General features: G+C 55.0%; 3 non-coding genes across 3 annotated transcripts; all 3 read left to right on the top strand.

The window, feature by feature from the left end:
• Positions 1–12,863: 12,863 nt before the first annotated feature.
• On the top strand, positions 12,864–12,935 carry trnam-cau (transfer RNA methionine (anticodon CAU)). The gene has a single exon. It is a non-coding gene; the product is annotated as a tRNA-Met (tRNA).
• A 597-nt stretch (positions 12,936–13,532) lies between these two features.
• On the top strand, positions 13,533–13,604 carry trnam-cau (transfer RNA methionine (anticodon CAU)). Its single transcript has one exon. It is a non-coding gene; the product is annotated as a tRNA-Met (tRNA).
• A 938-nt stretch (positions 13,605–14,542) lies between these two features.
• Positions 14,543–14,614, top strand: trnam-cau (transfer RNA methionine (anticodon CAU)). The gene has a single exon. It is a non-coding gene; the product is annotated as a tRNA-Met (tRNA).
• Positions 14,615–14,802: the final 188 nt, after the last annotated feature.

The following is a 14,802-nucleotide window of genomic DNA, read 5'->3' as shown; positions in this document are numbered from 1 at the left end:
CGCTCTGCTCTCACTCTCTCTCAGGCCCTTTATCCCCACTCTCTCTGTGCGCTCTGCCCTCACTCTCTCTCAGGCCCTTTATCCCCACTCTCTCCATGCGCTCTGCCCTCACTCTCTCTCAGGCCCTTTATCCCCACTCTCTCCATGCGCTCTGCCCTCACTCTCTCTCTCAGGCCCTTTATCCCCACTCTCTCCATGCGCTCTGCCCTCACTCTCTCTCTCAGGCCCTTTATCCCCACTCTCTTTATGCGCTCTACCCTCACTCTCTCTCTCAGGCCCTTTATCCCCACTCTCTCCATGCGCTCTGCCCTCACTCTCTCTCAGGCCCTTAATCCCCACTCTCTCTGTGCGCTCTGCCCTCACTCTCTCTCAGGCCCTTAATCCCCACTCTCTCCATGCGCTCTGCCCTCACTCTCTCTCAGGCCCTTTATCCCCACTCTCTCTGTGCGCTCTGCCCTCACTCTCTCTCTCAGGCCCTTGATCCCCACTCTCTCCATGCGCTCTGCCCTCACTCTCTCTCAGGCCCTTTATCCCCACTCTCTCTGTGCACTCTGCCCTCACTCTCTCTCTCAGGCCCTTGATCCCCACTCTCTCCATGCGCTCTGCCCTCACTCTCTCTCAGGCCCTTTATCCCCACTCTCTCTATGCGCTCTGCCCTCACTCTCTCTCAGGCCCTTTATCCCCACTCTCTCTGTGCGCTCTGCCCTCACTCTCTCTCTCAGGCCCTTTATCCCCACTCTCTCCATGCGCTCTGCCCTCACTCTCTCTCAGGCCCTTTATCCCCACTCTCTCCATGCGCTCTGCCCTCACTCTCTCTCAGCCCCTTAATCCCCACTCTCTCTGTGCACTCTGCCCTCATTCTCTCTCAGGCCCTTTATCCCCACTCTCTCCATGCGCTCTGCCCTCACTCTCTCTCAGGCCCTTTATCCCCACTCTCTCTGTGCACTCTGCCCTCACTCTCTCTCAGGCCCTTTATCCCCACTCTCTCTATGCGCTCTGCCCTCACTCTCTCTCTCGGGCCCTTTATCCCCACTCTCTTTATGCGCTCTGCCCTCACTCTCTCTCAGGCCCTTTATCCCCACTCTCATTATGCGCTCTGCCCTCACTCTCTCTCAGGACCTTTATCCCCACTCTCTCCATGCGCTCTGCCCTCACTCTCTCTCAGGCCCTTTATCCCCACTCTCTCCATGCGCTCTGCCCTCACTCTCTCTCTCAGGCCCTTTATCCCCACTCTCTCTGTGCGCTCTGCCCTCACTCTCTCTCTCAGGCCCTTTATCCCCACTCTCTCCATGCGCTCTACCCTCACTCTCTCTCAGGCCCTTAATCCCCACTCTCTCCGTGCGCTCTGCCCTCACTCTCTCTCAGGCCCTTTATCCCCACTCTCTCTGTGCGCTCTGCCCTCACTCTCTCTCAGGCCCTTTATCCCCACTCTCTCCATGCGCTCTGCCCTCACTCTCTCTCTCAGGCCCTTTATCCCCACTCTCTTTATGCGCTCAGCCCTCACTCTCTCTCAGGCCCTTTATCCCCACTCTCTTTATGCGCTCTGCCCTCACTCTCTCTCAGGCCCTTTATTCCCACTCTCTCCATGCGCTCTGCCCTCACTCTCTCTCAGGCCCTTTATCCCCACTCTCTCCATGCGCTCTGCCCTCACTCTCTCTCAGGCCCTTTATCCCCACTCTCTCCATGCGCTCTGCCCTCACTCTCTCTCAGGCCCTTTATCCCCACTCTCTCTGTGCGCTCTGCCCTCCCTCTCTCTCTCAGGCCCTTTATCCCCACTCTCTCTGTGCGCTCTGCCCTCACTCTCTCTCTCAGGCCCTTTATCCCCACTCTCTCCATGCGCTCTGCCCTCACTCTCTCTCAGGCCCTTTATCCCCACTCTCTCCATGCGCTCTGCCCTAACTCTCTCTCAGGCCCTTTATCCCCACTCTCTCCATGCGCTCTGCCCTCACTCTCTCTCAGGCCCTTTATCCCCACTCTCTCCATGCGCTCTGCCCTCACTCTCTCTCAGGCCATTTATCCCCACTCTCTCTGTGCGCTCTGCCCTCACTCTCTCTCAGGCCCTTTATCCCCACTCTCTCTATGCACTCTGCCCTCACTCTCTCTCAGGCCCTTTATCCCCACTCTCTCCATCCGCTCTGCCCTCACTCTCTCTCAGGCCCTTTATCCCCACTCTCTCCTTGCGCTCTGCCCTCACTCTCTCTCAGGCCCTTTATCCCCACTCTCTCCATGCGCTCTGCCCTCACTCTCTCTCAGGCCCTTTATCCCCACTCTCTCTGTGCGCTCTGCCCTCACTCTCTCTCTCAGGCCCTTTATCCCCACTCTCTCCATGCGCTCTGCCCTCACTCTCTCTCTCAGGCGCTTTATCCCCACTCTCTCCATGCGCTCTGCCCTCACTCTCTCTCTCAGGCCCTTTATCCCCACTCTCTCCATGCGCTCTGCCCTCACTCTCTCTCTCGGGTGCTTTATCCCCACTCTCTTTATGCGCTCTGCCCTCACTCTCTCTCAGGCCCTTTATCCCCACTCTCTCTGTGCGCTCTGCCCTCCCTCTCTCTCAGGCCCTTTATCCCCACTCTCTCCATGCGCTCTGCCCTCACTCTCTCTCTCAGGCCCTTTATCCCCACTCTCTCCATGCGCTCTGCCCTCACTCTCTCTCAGGCCCTTAATCCCCACTCTCTCTGTGCGCTCTGCCCTCACTCTCTCTCAGGCCCTTTATCCCCACTCTCTCCATGCGCTCTGCCCTCACTCTCTCTCAGGCCCTTTATCCCCACTCTCTCCATGCGCTCTGTCCTCACTCTCTCTCAGGCCCTTTATCCCTACTCTCTCTGTGCGCTCTGCCCTCACTCTCTCTCAGGCCCTTTATCCCCACTCTCTCCATGCGCTCTGCCCTCACTCTCTCTCAGTCCCTTTAACCCCACTCTCTCTTTGCACTCTGCCCTCACTCTCTCTCAGGCCCTTTATCCCCACTCTCTCCATGCGCTCTGCCCTCACTCCCTCTCAGGTCCTTTATCCCCACTCTCTCCATGCGCTCTGCCCTCACTCTCTCTCAGGCCCTTTATCCCCACTCTCTCCATGCGCTCTGCCCTCACTCTCTCTCAGGCCCTTTAACCCCACTCTCTCTATGCACTCTGCCCTCACTCTCTCTCTCAGGCCCTTGATCCCCACTCTCTCCATGCGCTCTGCCCTCACTCTCTCTCAGGCCCTTTATCCCCACTCTCTCTGTGCGCTCTGCCCTCACTCTCTCTCTCAGGCCCTTTATCCCCACTCTCTCCATGCGCTCTGCCCTCACTCTCTCTCAGGCCCTTTATCCCCACTCTCTCCATGCGCTCTGCCCTCACTCTCTCTCAGCCCCTTAATCCCCACTCTCTCTGTGCACTCTGCCCTCACTCTCTCTCAGGCCCTTTATCCCCACTCTCTCCATGCGCTCTGCCCTCACTCTCTCTCTCAGGCCCTTTATCCCCACTCTCTCTGTGCGCTCTGCCCTCACTCTCTCTCTCAGGCCCTTTATCCCCACTCTCTCCATGCGCTCTACCCTCACTCTCTCTCAGGCCCTTAATCCCCACTCTCTCCGTGCGCTCTGCCCTCACTCTCTCTCAGGCCCTTTATCCCCACTCTCTCTGTGCGCTCTGCCCTCACTCTCTCTCAGGCCCTTTATCCCCACTCTCTCCATGCGCTCTGCCCTCACTCTCTCTCTCAGGCCCTTTATCCCCACTCTCTTTATGCGCTCAGCCCTCACTCTCTCTCAGGCCCTTTATCCCCACTCTCTTTATGCGCTCTGCCCTCACTCTCTCTCAGGCCCTTTATTCCCACTCTCTCCATGCGCTCTGCCCTCACTCTCTCTCAGGCCCTTTATCCCCACTCTCTCCATGCGCTCTGCCCTCACTCTCTCTCAGGCCCTTTATCCCCACTCTCTCCATGCGCTCTGCCCTCACTCTCTCTCAGGCCCTTTATCCCCACTCTCTCTGTGCGCTCTGCCCTCACTCTCTCTCTCAGGCCCTTTATCCCCACTCTCTCTGTGCGCTCTGCCCTCACTCTCTCTCTCAGGCCCTTTATCCCCACTCTCTCCATGCGCTCTGCCCTCACTCTCTCTCAGGCCCTTTATCCCCACTCTCTCCATGCGCTCTGCCCTCACTCTCTCTCAGGCCCTTTATCCCCACTCTCTCCATGCGCTCTGCCCTCACTCTCTCTCAGGCCCTTTATCCCCACTCTCTCCATGCGCTCTGCCCTCACTCTCTCTCTCAGGCCCTTTATCCCCACTCTCTTTATGCGCTCTACCCTCACTCTCTCTCTCAGGCCCTTTATCCCCACTCTCTCCATGCGCTCTGCCCTCACTCTCTCTCAGGCCCTTAATCCCCACTCTCTCTGTGCGCTCTGCCCTCACTCTCTCTCAGGCCCTTTATCCCCACTCTCTCCATGCGCTCTGCCCTCATTCTCTCTCAGGCCCTTTATCCCCACTCTCTCCATGCGCTCTGCCCTCACTCTCTCTCTCAGGCCCTTTATCCCCACTCTCTTTATGCGCTCTGCCCTCACTCTCTCTCAGGCCCTTTATTCCCACTCTCTCTGTGCGCTCTGCTCTCACTCTCTCTCAGGCCCTTTATCCCCACTCTCTCTGTGCGCTCTGCCCTCACTCTCTCTCAGGCCCTTTATCCCCACTCTCTCCATGCGCTCTGCCCTCACTCTCTCTCAGGCCCTTTATCCCCACTCTCTCCATGCGCTCTGCCCTCACTCTCTCTCAGGCCCTTTATCCCCACTCTCTCTGTGCGCTCTGCCCTCACTCTCTCTCTCAGGCCCTTTATCCCCACTCTCTCTGTGCGCTCTGCCCTCACTCTCTCTCTCAGGCCCTTTATCCCCACTCTCTCCATGCGCTCTGCCCTCACTCTCTCTCAGGCCCTTTATCCCCACTCTCTCCATGCGCTCTGCCCTCACTCTCTCTCAGGCCCTTTATCCCCACTCTCTCCATGCGCTCTGCCCTCACTCTCTCTCAGGCCCTTTATCCCCACTCTCTCCATGCGCTCTGCCCTCACTCTCTCTCTCAGGCCCTTTATCCCCACTCTCTTTATGCGCTCTACCCTCACTCTCTCTCTCAGGCACTTTATCCCCACTCTCTCCATGCGCTCTGCCCTCACTCTCTCTCTCAGGCCCTTTATCCCCACTCTCTCTGTGCGCTCTGCCCTCACTCTCTCTCTCAGGCCCTTTATCCCCACTCTCTCCATGCGCTCTGCCCTCCCTCTCTCTCAGGCCCTTTATCCCCACTCTCTCCATGCGCTCTGCCCTCACTCTCTCTCTCAGGCCCTTTATCCCCACTCTCTCCATGCGCTCTGCCCTCACTCTCTCTCAGGCCCTTAATCCCCACTCTCTCTGTGCGCTCTGCCCTCACTCTCTCTCAGGCCCTTTATCCCCACTCTCTCCATGCGCTCTGCCCTCACTCTCTCTCAGGCCCTTTATCCCCACTCTCTCCATGCGCTCTGCCCTCACTCTCTCTCAGGCCCTTTATCCCTACTCTCTCTGTGCGCTCTGCCCTCACTCTCTCTCAGGTCCTTTATCCCCACTCTCTCCATGCGCTCTGCCCTCACTCTCTCTCAGGCCCTTTATCCCCACTCTCTCCATGCGCTCTGCCCTCACTCTCTCTCAGGCCCTTTAACCCCACTCTCTCTATGCACTCTGCCCTCACTCTCTCTCTCAGGCCCTTGATCCCCACTCTCTCCATGCGCTCTGCCCTCACTCTCTCTCAGGCCCTTTATCCCCACTCTCTCTGTGCGCTCTGCCCTCACTCTCTCTCTCAGGCCCTTTATCCCCACTCTCTCCATGCGCTCTGCCCTCACTCTCTCTCAGGCCCTTTATCCCCACTCTCTCCATGCGCTCTGCCCTCACTCTCTCTCAGCCCCTTAATTCCCACTCTCTCTGTGCACTCTGCCCTCATTCTCTCTCAGGCCCTTTATCCCCACTCTCTCCATGCGCTCTGCCCTCACTCTCTCTCAGGCCCTTTATCCCCACTCTCTCTGTGCACTCTGCCCTCACTCTCTCTCAGGCCCTTTATCCCCACTCTCTCTATGCGCTCTGCCCTCACTCTCTCTCTCGGGCCCTTTATCCCCACTCTCTTTATGCGCTCTGCCCTCACTCTCTCTCAGGCCCTTTATCCCCACTCTCATTATGCGCTCTGCCCTCACTCTCTCTCAGGACCTTTATCCCCACTCTCTCCATGCGCTCTGCCCTCACTCTCTCTCAGGCCCTTTATCCCCACTCTCTCCATGCGCTCTGCCCTCACTCTCTCTCTCAGGCCCTTTATCCCCACTCTCTCTGTGCGCTCTGCCCTCACTCTCTCTCTCAGGCCCTTTATCCCCACTCTCTCCATGCGCTCTACCCTCACTCTCTCTCAGGCCCTTAATCCCCACTCTCTCCGTGCGCTCTGCCCTCACTCTCTCTCAGGCCCTTTATCCCCACTCTCTCTGTGCGCTCTGCCCTCACTCTCTCTCAGGCCCTTTATCCCCACTCTCTCCATGCGCTCTGCCCTCACTCTCTCTCTCAGGCCCTTTATCCCCACTCTCTTTATGCGCTCAGCCCTCACTCTCTCTCTCAGGCCCTTTATCCCCACTCTCTCCATGCGCTCTGCCCTCACTCTCTCTCAGGCCCTTTATCCCCACTCTCTCCATGCGCTCTGCCCTCACTCTCTCTCAGGCCCTTTATTCCCACTCTCTCCATGCGCTCTGCCCTCACTCTCTCTCAGGCCCTTTATCCCCACTCTCTCCATGCGCTCTGCCCTCACTCTCTCTCAGGCCCTTTATCCCCACTCTCTCCATGCGCTCTGCCCTCACTCTCTCTCAGGCCCTTTATCCCCACTCTCTCTGTGCGCTCTGCCCTCACTCTCTCTCTCAGGCCCTTTATCCCCACTCTCTCTGTGCGCTCTGCCCTCACTCTCTCTCTCAGGCCCTTTATCCCCACTCTCTCCATGCGCTCTGCCCTCACTCTCTCTCAGGCCCTTTATCCCCACTCTCTCCATGCGCTCTGCCCTCACTCTCTCTCAGGCCCTTTATCCCCACTCTCTCCATGCGCTCTGCCCTCACTCTCTCTCAGGCCCTTTATCCCCACTCTCTCCATGCGCTCTGCCCTCACTCTCTCTCTCAGGCCCTTTATCCCCACTCTCTTTATGCGCTCTGCCCTCACTCTCTCTCAGGCCCTTAATCCCCACTCTCTCTGTGCGCTCTGCCCTCACTCTCTCTCAGGCCCTTTATCCCCACTCTCTCCATGCGCTCTGCCCTCATTCTCTCTCAGGCCCTTTATCCCCACTCTCTCCATGCGCTCTGCCCTCACTCTCTCTCTCAGGCCCTTTATCCCCACTCTCTTTATGCGCTCTGCCCTCACTCTCTCTCAGGCCCTTTATTCCCACTCTCTCTGTGCGCTCTGCTCTCACTCTCTCTCAGGCCCTTTATCCCCACTCTCTCTGTGCGCTCTGCCCTCACTCTCTCTCAGGCCCTTTATCCCCACTCTCTCCATGCGCTCTGCCCTCACTCTCTCTCAGGCCCTTTATCCCCACTCTCTCCATGCGCTCTGCCCTCACTCTCTCTCAGGCCCTTTATCCCCACTCTCTCTGTGCGCTCTGCCCTCACTCTCTCTCTCAGGCCCTTTATCACCACTCTCTCTGTGCGCTCTGCCCTCACTCTCTCTCTCAGGCCCTTTATCCCCACTCTCTCCATGCGCTCTGCCCTCACTCTCTCTCAGGCCCTTTATCCCCACTCTCTCCATGCGCTCTGCCCTCACTCTCTCTCAGGCCCTTTATCCCCACTCTCTCTGTGCGCTCTGCCCTCACTCTCTCTCAGGCCCTTTATCCCCACTCTCTCCATGCGCTCTGCCCTCACTCTCTCTCTCAGGCCCTTTATCCCCACTCTCTTTATGCGCTCTACCCTCACTCTCTCTCTCAGGCCCTTTATCCCCACTCTCTCCATGCGCTCTGCCCTCACTCTCTCTCAGGCCCTTAATCCCCACTCTCTCTGTGCGCTCTGCCCTCACTCTCTCTCAGGCCCTTTATCCCCACTCTCTCCATGCGCTCTGCCCTCACTCTCTCTCAGGCCCTTTATCCCCACTCTCTCCATGCGCTCTGCCCTCACTCTCTCTCTCAGGCCCTTTATCCCCACTCTCTTTATGCGCTCTGCCCTCACTCTCTCTCAGGCCCTTTATTCCCACTCTCTCTGTGCGCTCTGCTCTCACTCTCTCTCAGGCCCTTTATCCCCACTCTCTCTGTGCGCTCTGCCCTCACTCTCTCTCAGGCCCTTTATCCCCACTCTCTCCATGCGCTCTGCCCTCACTCTCTCTCAGGCCATTTATCCCCACTCTCTCTGTGCGCTCTGCCCTCACTCTCTCTCAGGCCCCTTATCCCCACTCTCTCTATGCACTCTGCCCTCACTCTCTCTCAGGCCCTTTATCCCCACTCTCTCCATCCGCTCTGCCCTCACTCTCTCTCAGGCCCTTTATCCCCACTCTCTCCTTGCGCTCTGCCCTCACTCTCTCTCAGGCCCTTTATCCCCACTCTCTCCATGCGCTCTGCCCTCACTCTCTCTCAGGCCCTTTATCCCCACTCTCTCTGTGCGCTCTGCCCTCACTCTCTCTCTCAGGCCCTTTATCCCCACTCTCTCCATGCGCTCTGCCCTCACTCTCTCTCTCAGGCGCTTTATCCCCACTCTCTCCATGCGCTCTGCCCTCACTCTCTCTCTCAGGCCCTTTATCCCCACTCTCTCCATGCGCTCTGCCCTCACTCTCTCTCTCGGGCGCTTTATCCCCACTCTCTTTATGCGCTCTGCCCTCACTCTCTCTCAGGCCCTTTATCCCCACTCTCTCTGTGCGCTCTGCCCTCACTCTCTCTCAGGCCCTTTATCCCCACTCTCTCCATGCGCTCTGCCCTCACTCTCTCTCTCAGGCCCTTTATCCCCACTCTCTCCATGCGCTCTGCCCTCACTCTCTCTCAGGCCCTTAATCCCCACTCTCTCTGTGCGCTCTGCCCTCACTCTCTCTCAGGCCCTTTATCCCCACTCTCTCCATGCGCTCTGCCCTCACTCTCTCTCAGGCCCTTTATCCCCACTCTCTCCATGCGCTCTGCCCTCACTCTCTCTCAGGCACTTTATCCCTACTCTCTCTGTGCGCTCTGCCCTCACTCTCTCTCAGGCCCTTTATCCCCACTCTCTCCATGCGCTCTGCCCTCACTCTCTCTCAGGCCCTTTATCCCCACTCTCTCCATGCGCTCTGCCCTCACTCTCTCTCAGGCCCTTTATCCCCACTCTCTCCATGCGCTCTGCCCTCACTCTCTCTCAGGCCCTTTATCCCCACTCTCTCCATGCGCTCTGCCCTCACTCCCTCTCAGGCCCTTTATCCCCACTCTCTCCATGCGCTCTGCCCTCACTTCCTCTCAGGCCCTTAATCCCCACTCTCTCCATGCGCTCTGCCCTCACTCTCTCTCAGGCCCTTTATCCCCACTCTCTCCATGCGCTCTGCCCTCACTCTCTCTCAGGCCCTTTAACCCCACTCTCTCCATGCACTCTGCCCTCACTCTCTCTCAGGCCCTTTATCCCCACTCTCTCCATGCGCTCTGCCCTCACTCTCTCTCTCAGGCCCTTTATCCCCACTCTCTCTGTGCGCTCTGCCCTCACTCTCTCTCTCAGGCCCTTGATCCCCACTCTCTCTGTGCGCTCTGCCCTCACTCTCTCTCAGGCCCTTTATCCCCACTCTCTCCATGCGCTCTGCCCTCACTCTCTCTCAGGCCCTTTATCCCCACTCTCTCCATGCGCTCTGCCCTCACTCTCTCTCAGGCCCTTTATCCCCACTCTCTCTGTGCACTCTGCCCTCACTCTCTCTCAGGCCCTTTATCCCCACTCTCTCCATGCGCTCTGCCCTCACTCTCTCTCAGGCCCTTTATCCCCACTCTGTCTGTGCACTCTGCCCTCACTCTCTCTCGGGCCCTTTATCCCCACTCTCTCCATGCGCTCTGCCCTCACTCTCTCTCAGGCCCTTTATCCCCACTCTGTCTGTGCGCTCTGCCCTCACTCTCTCTCAGGCCCTTTATCCCCACTCTCTTTATGCGCTCTGCCCTCACTCTCTCTCAGGCCCTTTATCCCCACTCTCTCCATGCGCTCTGCCCTCACTCTCTCTCGGGCCCTTTATCCCCACTCTCTCCATGCGCTCTGCCCTCACTCTCTCTCAGGCCCTTTATCCCCACTCTCTCTGTGCGCTCTGCCCTCACTCTCTCTCAGGCCCTTTATCCCCACTCTCTCTGTGCGCTCTGCCCTCACTCTCTCTCAGGCCCTTTATCCCCACTCTCTCCATGCGCTCTGCCCTCACTCTCTCTCAGGCCCTTTATCCCCACTCTCTCTGTGCACTGTGCCCTCACTCTCTCTCAGCCCCTTTATCCCCACTCTCTCTGTGCGCTCTGCCCTCACTCCACTCTCAGGCCCTTTATCCCCACTCTCTCCATGCGCTTTGCCCTCACTCTCTCTCGGGCCCTTGATCCCCACTCATTTTATGCGCTCTGCCCTCACTCTCTCTCGAGCCCTTGATCCACACTCTTTTTATGCGCTCTGCCCTTACTCCACTCTCGGGTCTTTTATCCCCTCTCTCCTCTTTATGCACTCCGCTCCAGCTCTGCTCTTGGGACCTTTATCCTCGCTCTCCTATTTATGCGATCCGCCCTCACTCAAGAAGGCAGCTCACCACCACCTTCTCAAGGGCAATGAGGGGTGGGCAATAAATGCTGGACTTGCCAGCGACGCCCACATCCCATGAACGAATCAAAAAGAAACTCCACTCTCAGGCCTTTTATCCTCGCTCTCTTCTGAGTGCGCTCTGCCCTCACTCCACTCTCGAGGCTTTTATCACCGCTCTCAATGCGCTCTGCTCTCGGGCTTTTTATCCCCCCTCTCCTCTTCAAGCGCCTCGAAGGAACCGTGCATACTATTGCGAATCACTTCGTTTTTACATACTTGTAGAAGCTCTAACAATCTTCCCATACTTCTTGTCAGTTTGCTCTCATTCTATTATCACCCTCTTTATCAATCCTCAGGCTAACAACTGTTTCTGGCAACAACGTAAGCCTTTTCTTTCAACCAAATATCTTCGAAAACTTCTCGAGGAATCTCTGAAGAGCAAGCTGGCAACACAGGATGGTTTGAAAGCCACAAACAGTGGAACAGTGTTTTGTGACACCTGAGCAGACTGATGCAACAGAAGTGTGCGAGGTCCCTAATCCAGAAGTCAATAGATCGAAACCATTCGCTGCTAGTATCAAGATCAATTTTTTCACAACTCATTCGATTTCTGTCCACAATCAAAGCAGCGAGGCTGAGAGGCATTGAGCAAAGGGTCAAGTGATGGCAACGAGTGGTGTGGGGAATTGCTGCAATCCATTTGCAAAGTGAAGATCGTCTTATGTGTAGAGCAGAGAAGGTTAAGGGGAGATTTGATCGAGGTGTTCAAAGTCATGCAGGGTTTTGTTAGAGTAAATAAGGAGAAACTGCTTCCAGTGGCAGAAGGGTCGATAACCAGAGGACACAGATTTCAGGGAATTGAGGCGACATGAGGTAAACAATTTTACGCAGCGAGTTGTTATGATCGGGAATGCACTGCCTGAAATGCTGGTGGAAGCAGATTCAAGAGTAACTTTCAAAAGGGAATTGGATAAATACTTGAAGTGGAAGAATTTGCAGGGCTATGGGGAAAGAGCAGGGGAGTGACACTAATTGGATAGCTCTTTCAAAGAGCCGGTACGAAGGGCTGGATTGTGATTCGATGATTCGATGAAAGCTCTGAAAAGCAAGCTGGCAACAGAGGACGGTTTAAAAACCAGGCACACCGTGGAGTATAGTTTTGCCAGATCGGAGCAGAGTGGCGCAGCGGCAGCGTGCTGGGCCCATAACCCAGAAGTTAATGGATCGAAGCCATTCTCTGCTAGCAGTGTGATTAACTTTTTCACCGCACTTTCATTTGATGTCCACAATCAACGTTGCGAGGCTGCAAGACACTTCGCAAAGGGTGAAGTCATGGCAACTGGTCGTGTGGGGACTTCCTGCAGTCCACTTGCAAAGTCAAGACAGTCGGATGTGAAGGCTCAGAAGAGAAAGCTGGCCAAGTGTGTGGTTTGACAGCTAGGGGGCAGTGTTGGCACTCAAGTTCGATTGCTCACAAGCTCAGTATCACTGTGTTTCTAACAGTTTTTGCCGGTATATTTGCAGTTACCTGACAACCACGAAAAGAGGAGGGCGGAAATGGACTTGTGGCACGATAATATGATGACAACTGGTAGTATGTGGACTGCCTGCATCAATTTACAAAGTAAAGATTACCTGATGGGAAGGCTACAAAGACAAAGGTGGAGGAGGGAGTCCTGGACAAAGCAGGTGGAGGGCTTCAACAAGACCATGCTGGCAAGCAGAGTGGTACAGCAGTAGTCACCCATAGCGCTGCAGTGATCAGATTGAAACTATTCTCTGCCCGTAGTCAGGTGAGCTTTTTCAAAGTGCTTGTTTGCGTAATTCTAAAAAGTGGTGTGAAAAGCAAAAGAAGTGATGTCCTTGCAAAGAGAAGAAATTTGTGTTAGCTTTGCAGGGCATTGTGAGGTTGAGAGTGAAACTGACTGGCAGAAAAGTTGATCAGGAGAACATGTGAAGCAAATATTAGCAGTATATTTGTAGGTGGGTGAGTAAATTGCTGTTGAGAATCAATGGAGGAAGGTTGGGTGAGATTTCTGGGAGGATGAAATGATGGCAGCTAGCCGTATGTGAATGGCTGCATCAATTTGCAAAGTTGCGATGATCTGAATGAACGAGAAAGGTGGCAATAGAGGGTGGTTTGCAAGCCAGACCCAGCGAAATAGTGCACTCTTATGTCTGAGCAGAGTGGCGCAGCGGAAGCGTGCTGGGCCCATAACCCAGAGGTCAATGGATCGAAACCATTCTCTGCTAGCATCAAGATCAACTTTTTCACAACTCATTCGATTTCTGTCCACAATCAAAGCAGCGAGGCTGAGAGGCATTGAGCAAAGGGTCAAGTGATGGCAACGAGTGGTGTGGGGAATTGCTGCAATCCATTTGCAAAGTGAAGATCGTCTTATGTGTGGAGCAGAGAAGGTTAAGGGGAGATTTGATCGAGGTGTTCAAAGTCATGCAGGGTTTTGTTAGAGTAAATAAGGAGAAACTGCTTCCAGTGGCAGAAGGGTCGATAACCAGAGGACACAGATTTCAGGGAATTGAGGCGACATGAGGTAAACAATTTTACGCAGCGAGTTGTTATGATCGGGAATGCACTGCCTGAAATGCTGGTGGAAGCAGATTCAAGAGTAACTTTCAAAAGGGAATTGGATAAATACTTGAAGTGGAAGAATTTGTAGGGCTATGGGGAAAGAGCAGGGGAGTGACACTAATTGGATAGCTCTTTCAAAGAGCCGGTACGAAGGGCTGGATTGTGATTCGATGATTCTATGAAAGCTCTGAAAAGCAAGCTGGCAACAGAGGACGGTTTAAAAACCAGGCACACCGTGGAGTATAGTTTTGCCAGATTGGAGCAGAGTGGCGCAGCGGCAGCGTGCTGGGCCCATAACCCAGAGGTCAATGGATCGAAACCATTCTCTGCTAGCAGTGTGATTAACTTTTTCACCGCACTTTCATTTGATGTCCACAATCAACGTTGCGAGGCTGCAAGACACTTCGCAAAGGGTGAAGTCATGGCAACTGGTCGTGTGGGGACTTCCTGCAGTCCACTTGCAAAGTCAAGACAGTCGGATGTGAAGGCTCAGAAGAGAAAGCTGGCCAAGTGTGTGGTTTGACAGCTAGGGGGCAGTGTTGGCACTCAAGTTCGATTGCTCACAAGCTCAGTATCACTGTGTTTCTAACAGTTTTTGCCGGTATATTTGCAGTTACCTGACAACCACGAAAAGAGGAGGGCGGAAATGGACTTGTGGCACGATAATATGATGACAACTGGTAGTATGTGGACTGCCTGCATCAATTTACAAAGTAAAGATTACCTGATGGGAAGGCTACAAAGACAAAGGTGGAGGAGGGAGTCCTGGACAAAGCAGGTGGAGGGCTTCAACAAGACCATGCTGGCAAGCAGAGTGGTACAGCAGTAGTCACCCATAGCGCTGCAGTGATCAGATTGAAACTATTCTCTGCCCGTAGTCAGGTGAGCTTTTTCAAAGTGCTTGTTTGCGTAATTCTAAAAAGTGGTGTGAAAAGCAAAAGAAGTGATGTCCTTGCAAAGAGAAGAAATTTGTGTTAGCTTTGCAGGGCATTGTGAGGTTGAGAGTGAAACTGACTGGCAGAAAAGTTGATCAGGAGAACATGTGAAGCAAATATTAGCAGTATATTTGTAGGTGGGTGAGCAAATTGCTGTTGAGAATCAATGGAGGAAGGTTGGGTGAGATTTCTGGGAGGATGAAATGATGGCAGCGAGCCGTATGTGAATGGCTGCATCAATTTGCAAAGTTGCGATGATCTGAATGAACGAGAAAGGTGGCAATAGAGGGTGGTTTGCAAGCCAGACCCAGCGAAATAGTGCACTCTTATGTCTGAGCAGAGTGGCGCAGCGGAAGCGTGCTGGGCCCATAACCCAGAGGTCAATGGATCGAAACCATTCTCTGCTAGCATCAAGATCAACTTTTTCACAACTCATTCGATTTCTGTCCACAATCAAAGCAGCGAGGCTGAGAGGCATTGAGCAAAGGGTCAAGTGATGGCAACGAGTGGTGTGGGGAATTGCTGCAATCCATTTGCAAAGTGAAGATCGTCTTCTGTGTGGAGCAGAGAAGGTTAAGGGGAGATTTGATCGAGG

This window comes from Heptranchias perlo, chromosome 2 (assembly GCF_035084215.1).
Source record: "Heptranchias perlo isolate sHepPer1 chromosome 2, sHepPer1.hap1, whole genome shotgun sequence".
Classification (NCBI taxonomy): domain Eukaryota; kingdom Metazoa; phylum Chordata; class Chondrichthyes; order Hexanchiformes; family Hexanchidae; genus Heptranchias; species Heptranchias perlo.
Note: the sequence above shows the minus strand (reverse complement) of the source record. Positions and strands in the feature narration are given on the sequence as shown.